The 20,073-nt window shown below is 39.0% G+C and overlaps 1 protein-coding gene across 2 annotated transcripts in view; it reads left to right on the forward strand.

Moving 5' to 3' along the window:
- The window catches only part of PDZD8 (PDZ domain containing 8), a 106,409-nt gene that overhangs the window by 14,841 nt on the left and 71,495 nt on the right, over positions 1-20,073 (forward strand). The gene's annotated exons all lie outside the window — the stretch shown is intronic.

Below are 20,073 nucleotides of genomic sequence, written 5' to 3' on the forward strand. Positions count from 1 at the left end.
ATAAAATGGCATAGTATTTGCATATAACCTAAGCATATCCACCTGTATACTTTAAATCATCTCTAGATTACTTATAATGCCTATTACAATGTAAATGCTATGTAAATAGTTCTTATACTGTATTGTTTAGGGAATAATGATAAGAACAGAAGATCTTTGCATCAAGTTCAGTACAGTCGCAACAGACTTTTTAAAAAAAAATCTGGGGTTGAGTCCGAAGATGCAGAACCCATAGACATGGAGGGCTGACTATGTTAACTTCTCCTTATTTGTCTTGTTCAGATTTTTTGTTGTTCCTTCATATTTGGAAAGGAATTTTTGTCTGTTTGATACATCTGACTAGCTAAAGAATACCAGATTTCTGTTTCATAAACTTCATTGTTCATGTCTTTATCATAGTAGGAAGGTGGTAATTTTGCTTTAAAGCATTTTCTCTTTTTCAGTCCACAAGACTTCGGAAGAGATTCAGTTTATTTAGTAAATGTTTAACACCATCTTTGTCCAGAGTGCACAAGACTTCAGAAGAGATTCAATTTATTCAGTAAATGCTTAACACCATCTTTGTCCAGAGAGCAACACACTGCAGTTGTGTTGCTGCAGAGAGAGTTAGTGCTAACAGGGAGTAAATTAACACAGTCCTTTCAAGGTATTTTTAAAAATCTAGCAGTGAGAAAGTATAGTTAAAGTAAGGTAATGGGTTACAATTTAGAATTTTTAAAAAAATTGCCCCAACTTAGAGTCGTTACAGTCTGACTCAGTAGTTTTCACAGTGTAATTTGGATCTTCCAGACCTTTGAGGGGTTGGCAGGTCTACGAAGTCAAGTCAGTTATTTTCATAATAATACAAAAATGTTATCTGCCTTTCTCACCCTTGTTCTCTCACAAATATATGGTGAAGTTTTACAGAAATTAAATGTGTGATGACACCATCACCCTCACAGCTAATGGAATGTGAGCTCTGTATATTCTTATGTTTAAAATTTTTATCATTTGTAATTTCTGATATGCGAAATGTTAATAGACATAATCTACATGAATGGCAGCTCTTTGGGATCCTCAGTAATTTTTAAAAGTTTATAGGGGTCGTAAGAACAAAATGTGTAAGAACTGCTAGTCTGACCTGAAGTTTATTTATTTTTAGCATATGTAAAGGAGCCACCTCTGTTGCCTCACTTTCTCAGTGAGCTTTAATAAATATTAAATATATACATTATTTTCAGTTGCTATCTAGTATTGCTTGTACACGTTGGTATTGTAAGACACAAGGTTGAGTGGATTTGTTACAGTTTTGACTACACCATTTACTATGTGATCACAGACAAGCTGCCTTAGCTTCCTCTTTTGTAAAATGTTTATAATACTGTACCTTGTTATGAGTTGTGAGAATCAAGGACATATATCAGAGTTGCATAATTTACAGAAGTGCTAGAAATATACAAAGTGGTCATTTTTGTATTCTCTTACTCAAAGGTGTGTGTTGAGGGGCTAGTAGAGAGAACAGGAAAGGATAGGAGTTTGGATTTGCCCATTTTTTTTAGCTATGTGAAAGCTGCGAATTTTGATTTAATTGATCATAAGCCATAGTAAGGGACCCTTACATTGTGGGTTGTGATGAACATAAGACTATACGAGATTTGCCAGACATAGTCAAGAGAATTACTTTGGTTCCCTGAGCAACTCGTCTCATTTGATACCTTACCTCTCTGGTGCATAGGCTATCAGTTAACATTGACTCATCTTTTAGTCACCAGCTCTTTGAATTCTATTATGAGGGACCTGCAGCCTTGATTATCACTCTTTTGTTCAGCATATGTATAAAACTGCTTTAGAAAATTGTGAGGCATTTTGGACCGTGATCATTCTATGCAGAAATAGGAACTTGGCTAAAAGTGAGCATTTTATATTAGGTAGAGGGTATATAGATGAGCAGGAGAAATTTTTTTTTGTAACAGTATTTGTTATCCTTGTTCTTATTAATTTCATAACTATTCAGAAATACCTTTTTTCTCTGTAGGAATGCAGAAATTAAAATGATTTCCCCAAGAATAGTATAGTACACTTCAAGGAATTTCGTAAATAGAACAATTTTCTGTGAGTTTCCTGAAGTCAGTCTATTAATATATTCAGTTTAATATAAACTTAGTTATAAAACTTGATGCAGAAATACAAAGGCAGTAACTAAGGTAGGGAGGCATGCTGACTTTTTGTTTGTTGTTTTTGTTTTTGAGACGGAGTCTCACTCTGTCACCCAGGCTGGAGTGTAGTGGTGCGACCTCGGCTTACTGCAACCTCCGCCTCCTGGGCTCAAGCAATTATCCCACCTCAGCCTCTCGAGTAGTTGGAAGTATAGGCGTGCACCACCATGCCCAGCTGATGTTTTGTATTTTTAGTAGAGATGGGGTTTCATCATGTTGGCCAGGCTGGTCTCAAACTCCTGACTTCAAGTGATCGCCCACCTTGGCCTCCCAAAGTGCTGGGATTACAGGCATGAACCACCGCGCCTGGCCTATTGTTGTTTTTGAAACGGGGTCTTGCTCTGTCACCCAGGCTGGAGTGTAGTGGCACACTCATGGCTTAGTGCAACGTCAACTGCCCGGACTCAAGTGATCCTCCCACCGCAGCCTCCCCAGTAGCTGGGACTACAGGCATGCTCCACCACACCCAGCTAATTTCTGTATTTTTTGTAGAGATGGGGTTTTGCCATGTTGCCCAGGCTGGTCTCGAACTCCTGGGCTCAGTCTGTCCACCTACCTTGGCCTTCCAAAGTGCTGAGATTACAGGCGTCAGCCACCACACCTGGCCCTGATTATTGTTAATTTGTTCTCTTGCACTTAACAAATGATATTATCACAAAGCACACAATTAAGAAAAAAAAAAAGTCAACTAGCATGGGACTGAAATCATTGCCACGTTTAATCTGAAGCCCAAGGAAGACAAACAGCTGTGAACTGGGACCATCATACATGGTGAATGCTGAATCCTGAAGTGGTTCCTTGTGGAAGGGAAGAAGTTTGCTACCTGACATGTCTATAGGAGTTCATCCTTAATATAGATAAATAGAAGGTTTGATAGGAAATATTTCTAGAGCACCTCACTGGGCCAAATGCCTTATGAGAAATTTCTTACCGCCTTACGTAACTCTATAAAATAGGTGCTATTATTACTGTTCTTTCATAGGTGAAGAAACTGGGGGTCTCAGAGTTCCAAGTAACTAGCCCAAGGTGTCAAGGCTAGTAAGTATTAGAACCAAAATTCAAGACCAAGTATTGATTTAATACTACTTTAAACTGCCTTGTCAAAAAGAAGCTGAAAGTGAGGAATAAATAAATGAAAACCCAGGAGAAGAAAATCAGAGGGAAGAGAAAGGTAAGGAGGGATGGTGGGTAGTAAAAATAGGTGTGGAATGCAACAGTGAGAATTAAGGGTTAGCAATCAGTAAAAAAGACTGTTTTATAGTCCATGAAAGAAGAGACGGGAGATGGAGGGGAAAGAAAGATGACTATAGGTTGGTGCAAAAGTAATTGTGATTTTGCCATTACTTTTACATGGCAAAACCTGCAGTTATATTTGTACCACCCTAATAAATTTAGTGAACTACTGCTTTGGTCTGGGATGATACTATACTTTTATATACATATTACCCATTGAATCCCCACAGTAAAACCGTAATAGTGATATTTCACTTGTAAATGACTAAGTGCAGATTCAAAAGGTTAAACGAGTTGCTCAAATTGAAACTCAGGTCTCTAAGATTGCAGAACTCATGCTTTTATATGATATCCAGTGTACAGTTTAAGAAACAGGGAACTTTTTTATTTGATCTTTTATTATGAAAAATTTCAAATATAGTTCTAAGGTAGAAAAAATAGTAAGATGAACACTCATAATCTGTCACTCATCTTCAACAGTTGTCAGCTCACAGCCAATCCTGTTTATCTCTAACTCCCTTTCCTTCTTAATCCCATAGATTATTTTGAAGCAAATCCCACGTATTTTATCCATGAATACTAAGTATGTAGCTCTCATATTTTTTATCAGATATAAAACAAATTTTAACAGTAATACCTAATGTCATTAAATATCCAAGTAGTGTTCACATTTTCCTGATCGTGTAGGCTTTTTTTTTTTTTTTTCTCCCCGAGATGAAGTCTTGCTTTGTTGCCCAGACTGGAGTGCTGTGGCATGATTGGGGCTCACTGCAACTTCTGCCTCCCGGGTTCAAGTGATTCTCCTGCCTCAGCCTCCTGAGTAGCTGGGATTACAGGCATGTGCCACCACGCCCAGCTAATTTTTGTGTTTTTAGTAGAGACGGGGTTTCGCCATGTTGGCCAGGCTGGTCTCAAACTCCTGACCTCAAGTGATCTGCCCACCTCGGCCTCCCGGAATGCTGGGATTACAGGCGTGAGCCACTGCGCCTGGCCCCTGTAGGCTTTTTTAATCACAGACTTTTGGTTTGCTTTACATAGCAGTGATCATGCTCTGTTCAAGAATGTATCCTGATTTTCTTTTTTTTGAGACAGGGTCTCACTCTGTCACCCAGGCTGGAGTGCAGTGGTGCAGTCTTGGCTCACTGCAACTTCCACCTCCCAGGTTCAAGTGGTTCTAGTGCCTCAGCCTCCCAAGTAGCTGAGACTACAGGTGCTTGCCACCACACCTGTCTAATTTTTGTATTTTTTGGTAGAGATGGGGGTTTCACTGTGTTGGCCAGGCTGGTCTCGAACTCCTGGCCTTAAGTGATCCACCTTCCGTGGCCTTCCAAAGTGCTGGGATTACAGGCATAAGCCACCATGTCCGGACCTGATTTTCTAAATAGCAGTTTAACATAAGCATTATCTTATATTTTATTTCAACTTTGTAAATTAATTTAGACTTGAATGCATTCTTTTATTATCTTTAAACATTTCACTGCTTTATTGCTTTTACTGGGGAAAAAAGTTTGTCTCTATGAAAAGTAAGTCTAATAACATGCTGTATTTTAAAATACCTTAGTTTTTTTGAAAGAAGATTCTATATCGTGAAAAGGTGGGGCAGGGAATACTCCAAAACCTTAGATGAGACCAACATGAACTCATTTTCCAAATAGACAATAATCTCAGTAATTACCCCCGACTTATAAGCTATCTGGGTTATTTTTAATTTTTCTTTTTCTCATTTGTTTGTCGTTGATTACTTCCCTTTCCCCAGTCCCAGATTAGGATGCCTACCTTAATGATAGATTAATAGTAAAGTACATATTATTCTCTTATCACATCAGCCTAATTTAGCTTTTGTAAATGCAGTTAGGAATAACAATAACATAACTTCTGCCAAATATGGTTAACATTGTTAGTTGGGAACATTTAAATATAACTTTATTCCTAAAAGAGCATGGGCCTGGATGTGAGTATACCTGTGTTTTTAGACTCAGGTGTAATTAGATTATTTCTCATCAGTAAAATGAAAGGATTTAAATATTTGGGTGTCTATGGAATTACCTTTCATATCTAACATCCTGTGGAATAAATTAGTATTTGTGTGTGTTTTGCTTTAGTTATTTTCAAATTTTAATGGTAATCTTCAAATTGAGTTTTTCCTTTTTAAATTTTTCTTATTTTTCTTTTTTTATGTCATAAATGTCTCAGCACCTTTTTTTAACTTATTAAATGATGTTAAGAAAATTATGTTAAATATTAGGCAATTTTAGATTTAATACAGTTGTCTCTAAAAATAGAATCTGCGGGAAACTCTCAGTTCACAGAAGAAAAAAGGATTGAAGATGGAATCAACCAGTTGATAGTTTACAAATTAGACTGAGATCTGGAGCTATTCATTATAATAACTTAAAGATTAATGAGATCCAGATAGTATCTTTTCTAAGACTTAAGGCTCCTGTGGTCTTAGAAAAGAGAAAAATGAGCATATAATAACTTAAGAATTTTTAAAAATAGAATATGATTGTAATAGAGCAGACTAACAACACCTTAATAGTATTTCTTCTAGAAACTTCTGAAATTTTTCAGAAAAATTTAAGTATTGTAGTATAATTAAAAGTATGCCATTTTAAAGTATATTTCATGTCATTAAATAGGTTCTTTATTTCAGTGGAGATATACTAAGTGCCAGTTTATGTGCTAGGCATTTTGTTAAGTACCAGGAATTTAAGCTGAACAGTAATAATAACTAATGTCTGTTGAGTGTTTGCTGGTATGGTACTAAGTGCTTTTCATTATTCAATGCAATTCTTATAACAGCACTGTGAGGTAGGTGTAACTATGATCCTCCTTTTGCCTCTGAGGAAACCGAGGCTTAGATTTTGGTCAAGGTCAGAAGTTTGCTCAAGGTTATATTGCTGGGAAGTGGCACAGTAGGATTCCAAGCCAAGCTATCTAGCTCCAGAGTCTGTTCTTAATCTCTATTCTATATGGCCGATAAATGTAAGCTTTCTTTTCTCAGGCAACTCACAATTTAGTTGGGAGGAGGGGATCTTTCAGGAGAACTAGAAAGATGGAGACAGATACATAAATAGTATGGCTAGTAACAAAACAGAGCGTATATAAAGGGTTTTTAGAACACAGGTGAGGAAACAATTACCAGATGGTAGAGGAGAGGGACAGGTTACAGAGAGGAGGCGACTGAAGTAGAACTTCAGGATTGAAAAGCTTACCACGTAGGGCTAGGCTACGTATGGCATCAGAGTGTTTAGCAGGTACAGTTTCTCAGGAGAAATAATACGGTAGTACTAACCTTGGTGAACATAGAGGAGTCTTGTGTATGAATTGTCCTTTTAATAATGTAATATCAATTGAAGTGTCTAAGTAAAATTGAAAATTCGAAATTTAGATTCATAATTTACCAATACAGAAAATGAAGAGTATTTTGAACCAGTGTACTTTGTTTTCTTTCTGGCTTATACTTAGTTTTGTATTAGTGTGCAATAGTTTGCATGATAATGTATGCCATAAAAGTTATGACTAATTGAGGTTTTGAAAATTATATTTTTAATGCAGCAAGGGGAACTCATTGTTTGAAGGAATACTGGCTCTGAAGCATAATAAATGAAGAAACATTTTGAAAATGATCACTCACTGAGTTATCTAGTTTATATATTTGGTGTAGGAGAATTTGAAGAGAACATTTATGTTTGCTAGTTCCTGATGTGATAGAGCCAAAACTTTCCGACTGAAAGCATAAACCATATAGGACTTTCAATTGCCCGTTTATAGCTGCTCGTTCCACTCTCTCCCTTAGAAAGGATATAGTGTTGTGTGTATTCCTGAGCCTGAAATATGACTGCAGTATCTGAGTATCTAACTTTGACTGGTCTCTCTATTATCAAGTAAGCCTATTTGTTAAACAGATGAGATGGTATTTGAGGTAACTGTTAAAGAATAGTTTAGCTTTAGACATAGGGAGATGGGATAGGAGCATACTGTGGGTAGGAGAAATCAGAGGAACAGAATGAGGGTCTTGTAGGATCTTCAGGGATTCAGTGAGGAAGCCAGTTTGAAATAATAATACTTGGGCATAAAGAAAAGAAGAAAACCAGAATTTGTGTGCTTATAACAGCCACAAACTTGACTAGGTGTATCACATGTGTGATAAATCTAAATCTTTGTAATAGTCCTGTGAGGTAGCTTTTTATTTACAACAACAAAAAGTAGAGGCTTTGTTTTTGGTTTAAGAAAGTACTCTTTTTAAGAAAAGGAAACAATTTCAAAAATTCCAACATTCTCAGTAATCAATGAAAACCTAAACCAAGCCAATGAGGAACACAGAACAACAGGAGAGACATTTTAATGGTAAATGGATGGAGGGGAACGGGGATAGAACTAACTGGTTGTGAGGAGGAGTAAAAGGTAACCTCCACGTTTCCAAGTCTCTTTGAAATTGGTGGTGCCAGTAAGAGAAGCAGGAGAGGAGGGTGCAAGTTTGAAGAAAGAGTGTTTAATTCATTTTTAGGTACCAATATATGAACTGTGATAAAAGCAACAGCAAGTGATGTTGCTCAGGGAAGTTAGAGAAAGGAAACAGGAAGACAGAAACCACGTTGTTTTAGTATACAGAACAATTTTTCTAATTCTTCATTCTGGAAAATTTCACTTAAGAGTCAAGAAAATAGTTCAGTAAATGCCGCTCCCTGCCTCTTCACCCCCTCCCTCATCCTGCTTTGTAGCCAGTAATTAACTTAGGGCCACTCTTGTTCATCTGTATCTTGCCACACACCTCTCCCCCGATTATTTCGAAACAAAATTTATGTGTAACATCAATATGTCATTTTAAAAAAAGTATAATCCCACTATCAAAGCTTTAAAAAATAATAATTCTTTAACATCTAGCTTAGGATCATTTTTTTATATCCCCAAATTAGAAAACATCAAGGTGTAGATTCTCAGAAATGACTATTTCATAGTGTTCCTTATAATAAACTAGCATGGATTTTTATTAGAACAGAGAGAGATTCATTGATCTTTTAACCACGTGGACTTGTTTACCCCTTCCTTCTGAAATATTGTGACTAATATGGGTCTTTCTTGGAGGACTAGGATGAGAAAGTTTGAGAGCCATCAAACTGCACTGGGAAGGTCATTCCCATTATTATTGATTTCCACTCTCTCTAGGACTCCAAGTCAGTATTAATAGAATTGCTGAACAATTTTATTGAGTTCTTTATATTTTACTCAGCATCATAACCTAGACAAAATAGTTTGGAAGACAAGAGGTACTGTTTTAGATATCTAAAGTAAACTTAATAGAGAGCCCATGATTAACAGTAGAATTTACTTTCTGTAAACCATTAAAAGTGAGATACTGTGATTTTATAGAAATTATACAGCTTTACAATGCAGATTAGGAAATATGTTTTAGTAAAAGTGGCATTGTATTAGGACTTATTACAACCCCACTCCTGTGGCTCCACCCAGAAGCAATTTGGCACACTGAAGGACAGCTTCAACCCCCTATGAGTTCATCTCTGCCCCAACCAATCAGCAACAAGCACCTCTTACCCGGCCACCCCACTTCTTCCCCCAAACTGCCTTTGAAAAACCCCTCACCTGTGAGCTTTGAATGAAGTAATTTGGGTACACATTTTATCTCCCCTGTGTTGTGGCCAGCCTTGTGTCTATTAAACCCTTTCTCTACTACAGTGCCACCATGGTCTGTCTTCATGCCGTGGGCAGGAAGAACCCCTCCGGTGGTTACAATACCTTGTAGTTTAAGAGATGCTGGCACATGAATTAGTTTTACTTCACCCTCTCATAGGTAACAAAAAGCATGTATTATTCTCCTCTTCCCTTTTTGAACAAGAAAATGAAGTTTAAGGAGATAAAAGACTTTTCCAGTATCACCTGCTTTATCAGTGATGAAGTTGGGACAACAATCTATATTTATATATGATTCTAAGTTTTGTGTTCTTTTTTTTTTTTTTTTTTTTTTGAGACGGAGTCTTGCTCTGTCGCCAGGCTGGAGTGCAGTGGCCGGATCTCAGCTCACTGCAAGCTCCGCCTCCCGGGTTCCCGCCATTCTCCTGCCTCAGCCTCCCCAATAGCTGGGACTACAGGCGCCCGCCACCTCGCCCGGCTAGTTTTTTGTATTTTTTAGTAGAGACGGGATTTCACCGTGTTAGCCAGGATGGTCTCGATCTCCTGACCTCATGATCCGCCCGTCTCGGCCTCCCAAAGTGCTGGGATTACAGGCTTGAGCCACCGCGCCCGGCACATGTTTTGTGTTCTTTTGTCTTCTTTTTTGTGTTCTTTTTTGTCTCCTTGACAAATCCTCATCTAACCTTTGCCTTAATATTTCTAGAGATAGAGGCTTGCTACTACATATTGAGAAAGCCATGTCCTTTTTTCACTAGCTCTAATTGTTACAAAGTTTTCTCATATTGATCTGAAAACTCTAGCAGATTTATCACTTGAGCAAGAACATGAAAGCTCAACTACAGTTAACAGTAGATCTAGACCTCTGCATATTTTTACATTGGGTTTGTAGTAAAACCTTTCTCTCTAAAGATCACAGTGTTTGCAAACAGTTTTACTGCTGCCATGTGATGGAGATGTCACCAGCTGGTATTCAGCATGCTTATAGAGCAAACTTGAAGAGACATCTTAAAGTAAAACATATTTTAGATGTTACAAAAGGTTCTCTCAGATCTACACAGGATAATTTAAATATATATTTTAAGTGTTAGTAAAGTAATGCACATTTAAAAATTAAACACGCCAAGTATAGTGGCTCACTCCTAGAATCCCAGCACTTTGGGAGGCCAAAGCAGGAGGATTGCTTGGACCCAGGAATTCAAGACCAGCCTGAGCAATATAGCAAGACCTCACCTCTGCAAAAAATAAATGGGTGTGGTGGCCTGCATCTGTAGTGCCAGCTACTTGGGATGCTGAGGCAGAAGGATTGCTTGAGCCCAGGAAGTCAAGGCTGTAGTGAACCATGATCACACCACTGCATTCCAGCCTGGGCAACAGAGTAAGACCCCGTCTTCAAAAAAAGAAAAAAACATGTTTTCTCTTTAAACTTTTATTAAAATATAATTCACCACCTGAAAAATGTACTAATCAGAAAATTCAGCTCCATGAATGTCTCCAAAGTGAACAAACTCATGAAATCAGCATTCAAAACAAGCAACAGAGTATCACCAGCAACCAAGAAGCTCCTTATATGCTACCTAGTCACTACCTTACCCTCCTCTGCCTAAAAGTAACTACTATCCTGATTTCTAACACTATTTTTAGATTTTTTTGTGTTTGTTTTTTGCCTGATTTTGAACTTTGTATAAATTGAATCATACCGTATATACTCATTTTTGTTGTCTTTAGCTCGAGTAGTTTGTGAGATTAATCCATGTTGTTGCATATAGATACACTTTGTTCATTATATTTGCTGTGGAGTATTCCACTGTGTGAATGTATTTCAGTCTGTCCATTTTTGTTGATGGGCAATGTTGTTATGAATATTCTTATATATGCCTTTTGGTGAACATTTGTGCACATTTCTCTTGGGTATATCAAGAAGTAGGATTGCAGAGTCATAGGAAGGATCTCTACAGCCTTCGTAGATATTACTACAATTTTCAAAGTAGTTTTAATAGTTGAAACCAGCAGATTCACGTCCTCTCCAACATTTGGCATTGTTTGACCTTTCATTTTACTTAATGCATGTAACTTAAAAATCAAAACAGAAGAACTTATAATGAAAATAGCACTTGCCTCCCTAAACCCTTTACTTTTCTGCCCTAAACTAGACTGTTCAGAAGCAATCGTTTCTAACTATATATTCTCGCTTTGTCAGCCAGGCTGGAGTGCAGTGTGGCACAATCTCTGCTCACTGCAAGCTCTGCCTCCCAGGTTCATGCCATTCTTCTGCCTCAGCCTCCCGAGTAGCTGGGACTACAGGCGCCTGCCACCGTGCCCAGCTAATTTTTTGTGTGTTTTTAGTAGAGACGGGGTTTCACTGTGTTAGCCAGGATGGTATTGATCTCCTAACCTTGTGATCTGCCCGCCTCGGCCTCCCAAAGTTCTGGGATCACAGGCATGAGCCACTGTGCCCGGCCTATATATTTCTGTTTTTAACAACTTTTAAGAGTCATTGGTTAAGAGCACAGATTCTGGTGCCAGGCGTAGTGGCTCACACCTGTAATCCCAGCACTTTCGGAGGCCGAGGCAGGTGGATCATAAGATCAGGGGTTCAGTACCAGCCTGGCCAACATAGTAAAACCCCATCTCTACTAAAAATACAAAAATTAACTGAGCATGGTGGCGGGCACCTGTAATCCCAGCTACTTGGGAGGCTGAGGCAGGAGAATAGCTTGAATCCGGGAAGCAGAGGTTGCAGTGAGCTAAGATCATGCCATTGCACTCCAGCCTGGGACAGAGCAAGACTCTGTCTCAAAAAAAACAAAACAAAACAAAAAAAACCCACAGATTCTGGAGCTAGACTGCTAGACTACCTAGATTCTTATTTTGGTTCTACAACTTGCTAGCTGTGTTTCCATGAGCAAGTTACTTAACCTCTCTGCGTCTTAGTTCCCTCATCTGCAAAATGGGGCTAACTATAGTGCCTATCTCATAGAATTGTTTTGGGAATTAAGTTAATATAATGCCTTTCACATGCTAAGTATGTAATAAGTGTTAGCTATACTAACAATAATGGTGTTACCTCTGTATTACTAAACAGTATCACATAACTCTTCTTGAGTCAGAAGCTTTAGACAGTGACTATTGATTGGCTTCAGATGATAAAGGATTTCGCTAAGTAATATCCTCTCTACCTTCTCTTTTGCCTTTTTTTGGATATAGTTATATTACTATTTTCCATTCATTCACTGACCTACATCTTTTTTTTTTTTTTTTTTTTTCTTTTGAGAGTGGGTCTTACTCTGTCATTCAGGCTGAAGTGCAGAGTTGTGATCTCAGCTCACTGCAGCTTCGATCTCCCAGGCTCAAGTGATCCTCTTGCCTCAGCCTCCAGTGTAGCTGGAACTACAGGGGCGCACCACCATGCCCAGCTGATTTTTGTATTTTTTTGTAGAAATGGGGTTTGGCTATGTTGCCCAGGCTGGTCACGAACTCCTGAGCTCAAGCAGGTCGCCTGTCTCAGCCTCCCAAAGTGTTGGGATTTACAGGCATGAGCCACCACACCTAGCCATCCTTATTTTTATATAATTGATAACATGTTCTGTTCATAGTTAAGTCTTCCTTGGTCTGTGTTTTTACATTATTATGTCTATATAAGTACTGTTTATCTACAGAACTGTCTTACATGCAGATTATGTTTCCTTCTCTATATTCCTGTTTCGTAACCTTAGTGCCATTCAAAGCAATATTTTTTTCTCTTACCAAATTGCCTTACTCAGATTTTCAGAGTATTCCTTTCCCTTCTCATTCCTTCTGCCTCTCCTATTTATTTCCTCTTATTTCTCGGAGATTTCTTTCCTGGAGCTTTCATCACCTGCCCCAAATGGGTTTTCTCTTGGCTTGTCACATACCAGTCATCTGGGTTTAGGACATCATTGCTCTCTTGACTTAGATCCACTGTTTTTGGATCACTTTCTTCAGTCTTTATGCCTTTATTTTGTGGGCATGTATCTTCATGTAACTTTTTAATAAAATGATGTAGTCTTCAGCAAGCTTTTTGTTCTCCCTGAACTATGTGAAATGAGTAAATGATTTGAGATTCTTGCCTTAACATGTTATTGTGGGGATCAAATATAGTAATGTATGTAAAACTGTGAGCCTCCTTTGTCGGGCTCCTTCAGACTTGGTTTAGAACTTGTATTCCAGCAGAAAACAGGGTGGTAATCAACTCAGTCAAGGGACTGGAGATCAGGCTCTGGAGTTACATATGAGTTTTGTTATGGACTGAATTGTGCTCCCCTCAAAAATTAATAAAATATGTTGAAGCCCCAACCCTCAATGCAACTCTCTTTGGGATAGGGCCTTTAACGAGGTGATCCAGGTTAATTAAATGAGATCGTAAAGATGAGCAGTAATCCGATAAAACTGGTTTCCTTATAAGAAGAGGGAGAGAGAACAGGAATATGCACATGGAGAAAAGGCTGTGAGAAGACACAGTGAGAAGGCAGCCATCACCAAGCCAAGGAGAAAGGCCTCACCAAAACCCAACCCTGTCTGTACCCTGATCTTCGACTTCCAGCCTCCAGAGCCACTCAGAGTTCTGTTATGGAAGCCATCGCAGATTAACGCAAGTTCCAGTTTTGGCTCTAGCATTTATTAGGTGTGAGATCTCAAGACTGTTTCCTCATGTACAGTGTGCTGATACCTAGTTTGGAGGTTGTAAGGATTAAGTGAGCAAATAAAGTGCTTTGTACAGTCAGTATCTGGTTTGGTAGCCATTTAATAAATGTTTTTCGTAAGCATTAAAAGGGACTATAATTTGTTTTAACGGAGCTGTGCCACTTTATGATTTTATTATTTTATCAGATAATTCTAACCAAACATTTATACATCAAAGCAGTGACAAGAAAAATTATTTCTGGGTAGCGGGGTTGTTCGTTTTCGTTTTAACAGCTAGGTTGAAATGTAATTCATATGCCGTACAGTTGACCTGTTTAAGCTTACAATTTAATTGGCTTTTAGTATATTCACATATATGTGCAGCCATCACCACAGTCAGTTTTAGAACATTTTTATCACCTCAGAAAGAAAACCCATAACCTTTAGCTGTCACCCTCCTAATCCCTCACCTACCCCAGGCCTAAATAACCTCTCATGTACTTTTCTGTCTTTATAAATTTTTCTATTCTGGATTTTCATATGAATGGAACCATATAATATCTGACCCTTGTGGCTTCAGGACCTACTGGCTGCGTGTTTTATTTCTTGGAATATTTTTTTCTACTCTCTTGCCTCTTTTCTCTCCTTCTGGTTCTCCCATTATGTGTTTCACTAGTTCTTACTGCAGTTCGTACCTACTGTTATGAGTCCCTCTGTAATTTTTTAATTTCACTTATTGTACTTGTTGACTACAGAATTTCCTTTTTTTTTTTTTGGTCCACAAAAAGAGTCAAACTGTAAAATATTTGAAGTTACTTATTCTGAGTCAAATAGGAGTGATGTAGCCTGCGACACAGCTCTCAGGAGGTCTTGCGAACATGTGCCCAAGGTGATCAGGGGTGCAGCTTGGTTTTATACATTTCAGGGAGACATGAGACTTCAATCAAATACATTTAAGAAATATATTGATTTGATCCAGAAAGGCAGGACAACTCGAGGGAGGCGTCTTCCAACTTACAGGTCGATTTTAAAATTTTCTGGTTGATGGTTGAGTTTATCTAAAACCTGGGATCAATAGAAAGGAATGTTTGGATTAAGATCAAGAATTGTGGAGACCAACGTTATTTATTGCAGAGGAAGCCTTCAGGTAGTAGGCTTCAGAGAGAATAGATTGTAAAACGTTTCTTATCAGACTTAAAGTCTGTGTCCATGTTAATGCTGGAGGGGTATGATGAGGCCTGTCCTGTCTGTGTTGATGTTAATGAAATGGCTCCATTGTCTGGGGTATATACCCTGGTTCTTGGTCTGGTGGAGAAAGAACTCAGGATATGGACACACAAGAGGGATGGGTTTAGAAGAGGAAAGTTTAATAGAAAAAGAAAAGAGAGAGAAAAAGCTTCCTCATGCTGAGAAAGCAGGTTGCCCAAAAGAGGGTCTCTGATTTACGGTGGAAAGCAATCAGTTTTGTACAGAGGCTTGAGAGGGTTAGTGATTGATTTACATAGGGCTCAGGGGATTGGGTTGACCAGGTGTGCTACTTACTTAGTCCCTAAAAGACTGACCCTCTCACCCTAGTCTTTTATTATACAAATGAGGCCTCCACCTGGCAGCAGCCACGATGCCTATACGTGGTTTTACCAGGAGGCTGCCATGAGACCCTAAAAGTGGTGACGAGGAAAAGAGAGCAGGAGAGAAGGAAAAGAGGGCAGGAAACACCATATTGAATGTACCTGGCTTCCAGGTACAGCTGCATTTACATATAAAAGCTCCTAGTTTGTATATTATACCTGACTTCTGTGGCTGCTTTCTGTTGGAGAAGAAATGGTTTGGGGGCTGCTTTTTATTAAAGGAAAATTCCACTGAGAATTTTCACCCTTTCTAACTGCCTAAAAATTACTTATGAATAACTTCTGTATTATTAGTGCTGGAGGGGTGTAATGAGGCATCTCTGGCATGTCCGACCCCCATTTGCCATCGTGGCTTGAACCATTCTTTTAGATTAAATTTTAAGAGTGCCCTGGCTGAGGAGGAAGTCCAATCAGATGGTTGGGGGAGCCTTAGAATTTTATTTTTGGTTCATAGTTTCTTTTTTTTTACAATTCCTCTTTATTGGTATGCTTTATTTAATGTAACAGTGTCATAATACCTCCCTATAGTGGTTTTTTTTTTTTTTTTTGGACAGAGTTTCGCGCTTGTTGCCCAGGCTGGAGTGCGATCTCAACTCACTTCTACCTCCGCCTCCCAGGTTCAAGCGATTCTCCTATCTCAGCCTCCCGAGTATCTGGGATTACAGGCATGTGACACCACGCCCGGGTTAATTTTTATATTTTTAGTAGAGACAGGATTTCATCATGTTGGTCAGGCTGGTCTCGAACTCCTGACCTCAGGTGATCTGCCTGCCTCAGCCTCCCAAAGTGCTGGGATTACATGCATGAGCCACCATGCCTGGCCGAACCCCAATAGCTGAACCCCTCTAGTTCTTTAATCATGTCTTGTTCCATGAACATATTTATGGAGACATATTTAACATCGACACAGACTTTAAGTCTGATAAGAAACGTTTTACAACCTATTCTCTGAAGCCTACTACCTGAAGGCTTCCTCTGTAAATAAGAACTTTGGTCTCCACAAATTTTGAATCTTTTTCTGTTAAGTCTAACATCTGGTCCCTCTCACAGGTAGTGTCTGTGTGTGTGTTTTTTGTTTTGTTTTGTTTTGTTTTTGTTTTTTGCTGTATAGGTCGTACTTTTCTGTTTCTTTGTATGTCTCAAAACTTTTTCTTGGAAACCAGACACTTTAGATAATATATTGTAGCAACCTTAGATACTGGTCTCCCCTTACCCAGAGCTTGATATTTGCTTATCTGTTTTTAGGTTGGCTGCCTGGATTATTTTAGTACAGTACACCCACCCAACTCACCCCCTCCCCACCACTAGTGTTAACTCTCTTGTTGCTTTTAATAGCACCCAGGGGTGTAACTTGTTCTACAAACTGTTCCAATCAAGTTGTGCCTCCTTCAGGAATAGTTTCCTTGGTTAAGTGTTTGATACTTGCTCTCACCCCAGGAGGGCTCCTCCCAGCTATCTTATTTCCTGTTTCTCTACTAGGAGCACAGCAGCCTGCAGCCTAGGATATGTCTTCCTTAGATCCTTGAAGGAAGACATGTGCTTTTCACCACAACCTCCATTGTTCTTGATAGTACCTTTAGGTTTGAGCTTCTTCACAGACTATTGTAAATGAAATTAATTCCTTTGGGAAGAGATTGGGAGAATCTGTTTTCTGACCTGCCTCTCCCTCTCCTTTTCCCCTTAGCAAAATAATCAGAACCAGGTCTCTGGAGCTAGGGGTGAAGACGGCCGTATGCTTCTCTCTGGGTGATACCACAACTCTAGGAGCTGAGTGCTAGATTGGGCATGGAGTAGCCTGAGGTCCTCTTGGCTTGCCTTTTCCACTATGGAACCACTTCCTCATGAGCCAGTGCAAGACAGTCAGGGCTCCAGTATTCTCAATGTTCTGTGCCCAAGGTAGACCCTCCATTCCATGAGTGGGGGCTGGGTCAATGAAGGAAGCCCCCCCATTGACCGAACTTGCCTGGAAGTAACAGGTGACTGGAGGCTGGATGAGAAGTGTTCCTATCCTCCTCCTCCTCCTCCCAGGGAGAAAGCTCACCAAATGAGAGCTGTGGGATGAGGGAGCCCTGTGTTCATGGCAGTAGAAGTCTAGCGTGGAGTGGCCTGGCGCGGTGGCTCACACCTGTAATCCCAGCACTTTGGGAGACCAACGCAGGCGGATCACAAGGTCAGGAAATTGAGATCATCCTGGCTAACACGGTGAAACCCCGTCTCTGCTAAAAAATACAAAAAAATAGCTGGGTGTGGTGGCGGGCGCCTGTAGTCTCAGCTACTCAGGAGGCTGAGGCAGGAGAATAGCGTGAACCTGGGAGGCAGAGCTTGCAGTGAACCGAGATCGTGCCACTGCACTCCAGCCTGGGTGACAGATCAAGACTCCGTCTCAAAAAATAAAAATAAAAAATAAAAAATAAGTCTAGTGTGTAGTCTCTGCCACCCTGAGCTTGTTGGGGAAACAGGGTTCAAACACTACAGACTTGACTTTCTTATCAAATTTTTGTAGATTTTCTTAAGTAGATTTTAAAACTTTGCTGTTTGCTCTTAAGACCATTTCCAGAGACTGTAAATGTTTTGGTTTAAAATAATTTTCACCAGTTTCACTGGGGAGCAGATCAGCAGGGCTCTTCAAACTGTCATCCTTAAAGTCGATCTTCCTAGTTTGGGTTTTTAAGTTTTCTACAGGAGGAAGTACAGGTAGTTTGTTAAGACTATTTTTGGGGGAAGCCTGAGTGAAAAAACTGACATTTTTGAGTTAATAGGTTCATTAGGAAATAAAGACTAATGGATTTTGAAGAAAGATCATATGATGGAATAGGAAGATAAAAGAAAGTGATAGAGGTAGCCTGCTTCATTGTTTGGATTCTTTATGGGTTTGGGATACTTAAAGACTTGGACTTAAAAGTTCTGAAAACCAAATGTTCTTAGAGAATTTTAATGTGTGGATTCTGTTTATTGGCTTGCCGAACATGTTCATGCTTTATCCCACCGTTTAGTATATTCATTTAAAATGGAATACATTGTTCTGATTTCAAATTATTTTTGTGCGTAAACACTCTTAGCAAAACCCCCTGTTAGACTTTATTCCATATAATATTCAACTCATACTCCTGTGAGAAATTTTTTAATTGAATTTTGACTTTATATTTGACAAGAAAAGCTGGTTCTTAGAGCAGTTGTGATTTAGCTAACTTGGATTATTAGATTCCAAGTTTCTAGTATATATGATGATTATAATTTTTTGCAAAGTAACAGAGTTATATGTTTTTCAGGAGTCATAAGGACTGTGTTAAAAGCACCCAGCTACAACATTATATTGATATAAATTTAGCTACTATTTTTTTTCCCTCTAAAAATTTGGTGCCAGTCTGAATCAAATGACTTCAAATGCAAATTAATGTTCTAGTTGGGAGAAACTGAGGGGGCTTTCTGCTTTCCATACTAGTTTAGAAACAGGAGAAAAGCACTGAGCATTGCCTGTGTCCCTACTTAACGTTTCCTTAAATTTTTTTTCTTTAATCTTATTTACTGGGAAAGCATAAAACAGCATTTAACCCCCTCTATTACTATCTTTCAGTATAAACTATAGTAGGCTATTGATATTTTCTAAGTGTTTATTTCACTTTTAGTGTTAACTGTTTGTAAATCAGTGCAACACATACTCAAATCCTGATAATGTGTGAAACATCCTGTCAGGTATGTGATGGATGCAGAGAATTGTGAGACTAAGTCATATTTGACATTTTAAGGCATAAATGCACAGCAGTTTAGAAGACTGCAAGATAGAGAAGAAAGCAGCATGTATGGCAGAGTGTGAAAGAGGGGAGGATTTGGAGAGGCTTTGAGGAATCTGGGAAAACCTCCAATTGGTATGAAAGGCCTGAAGGCAGGAATATTCATAGTGTCTTCTGGGCATATGAGGTGACTTTCTAGATTGGAATGTTTATATTAAGGTAATATGTGATTAGAAAGATTAATTGTGGGCTGGATGTGGTGGCTCAAGCCTGTAATCCCAGCACTTTGGAAGGCCATGTGGGAGGCCGAGGCGGGCAGATCACTTGAGGTCAGGAGTTCAAGACTGGTCTGGCCAACATGGCAAAACCCCATCTCTACTAAAAATACAAAAATCATCCGGGTGTAGTGGTGCATGCCTGTAATCCCAGCCACTTGGGAGGCTGAGGCAAGAGAATACCTTGAACCAAGGAGGCAGAGGTTGCAGTGAGCCAAGACCATGCCACTGCACTCCAGCTTGAGCGACAGAACAAGACCCTGTCTCAAGAAAAAGTAAAAATAAAAAAGGAAGATTAATTGTGGTGGACCTTAAATGTAAAACCAAGAACTTTTGACCATGTATGTGTCTGTATCTGTGTGTGTGGTCAGTAAGAAGTCACTAAAACTTTCTGAGCAAGTAGATATCATGGCAAGTGACAATGTGTAGGGTGAATTGAAAACCACAGGGCTTTAAGCCCAATTTTCTTTCATTTTCTTTTTCTTTAGCTTTAATGGAGGAGTATGATTTGTGTTTGACATTACAAGTTTTTTAAAACCTACAGTTTATAACTCAGCACAAACTTCTCCATAAAAACAACAATATTAGTGATGAGCATATGAATGCCTGAATAATTCGTAGGTAAACTGAGGTTTTATATAGTTGAACTTTGGAATCAGACTAGCTTGAATTCTGGTTTTGCCATTCACTTTGTAAAATTGAACAAACCTGTTAACCT

The sequence above is a fragment of the Trachypithecus francoisi genome, unplaced genomic scaffold, assembly GCF_009764315.1.
Source record: "Trachypithecus francoisi isolate TF-2019V2 unplaced genomic scaffold, Tfra_2.0 Contig01579, whole genome shotgun sequence".
NCBI classification, from domain to species: domain Eukaryota; kingdom Metazoa; phylum Chordata; class Mammalia; order Primates; family Cercopithecidae; genus Trachypithecus; species Trachypithecus francoisi.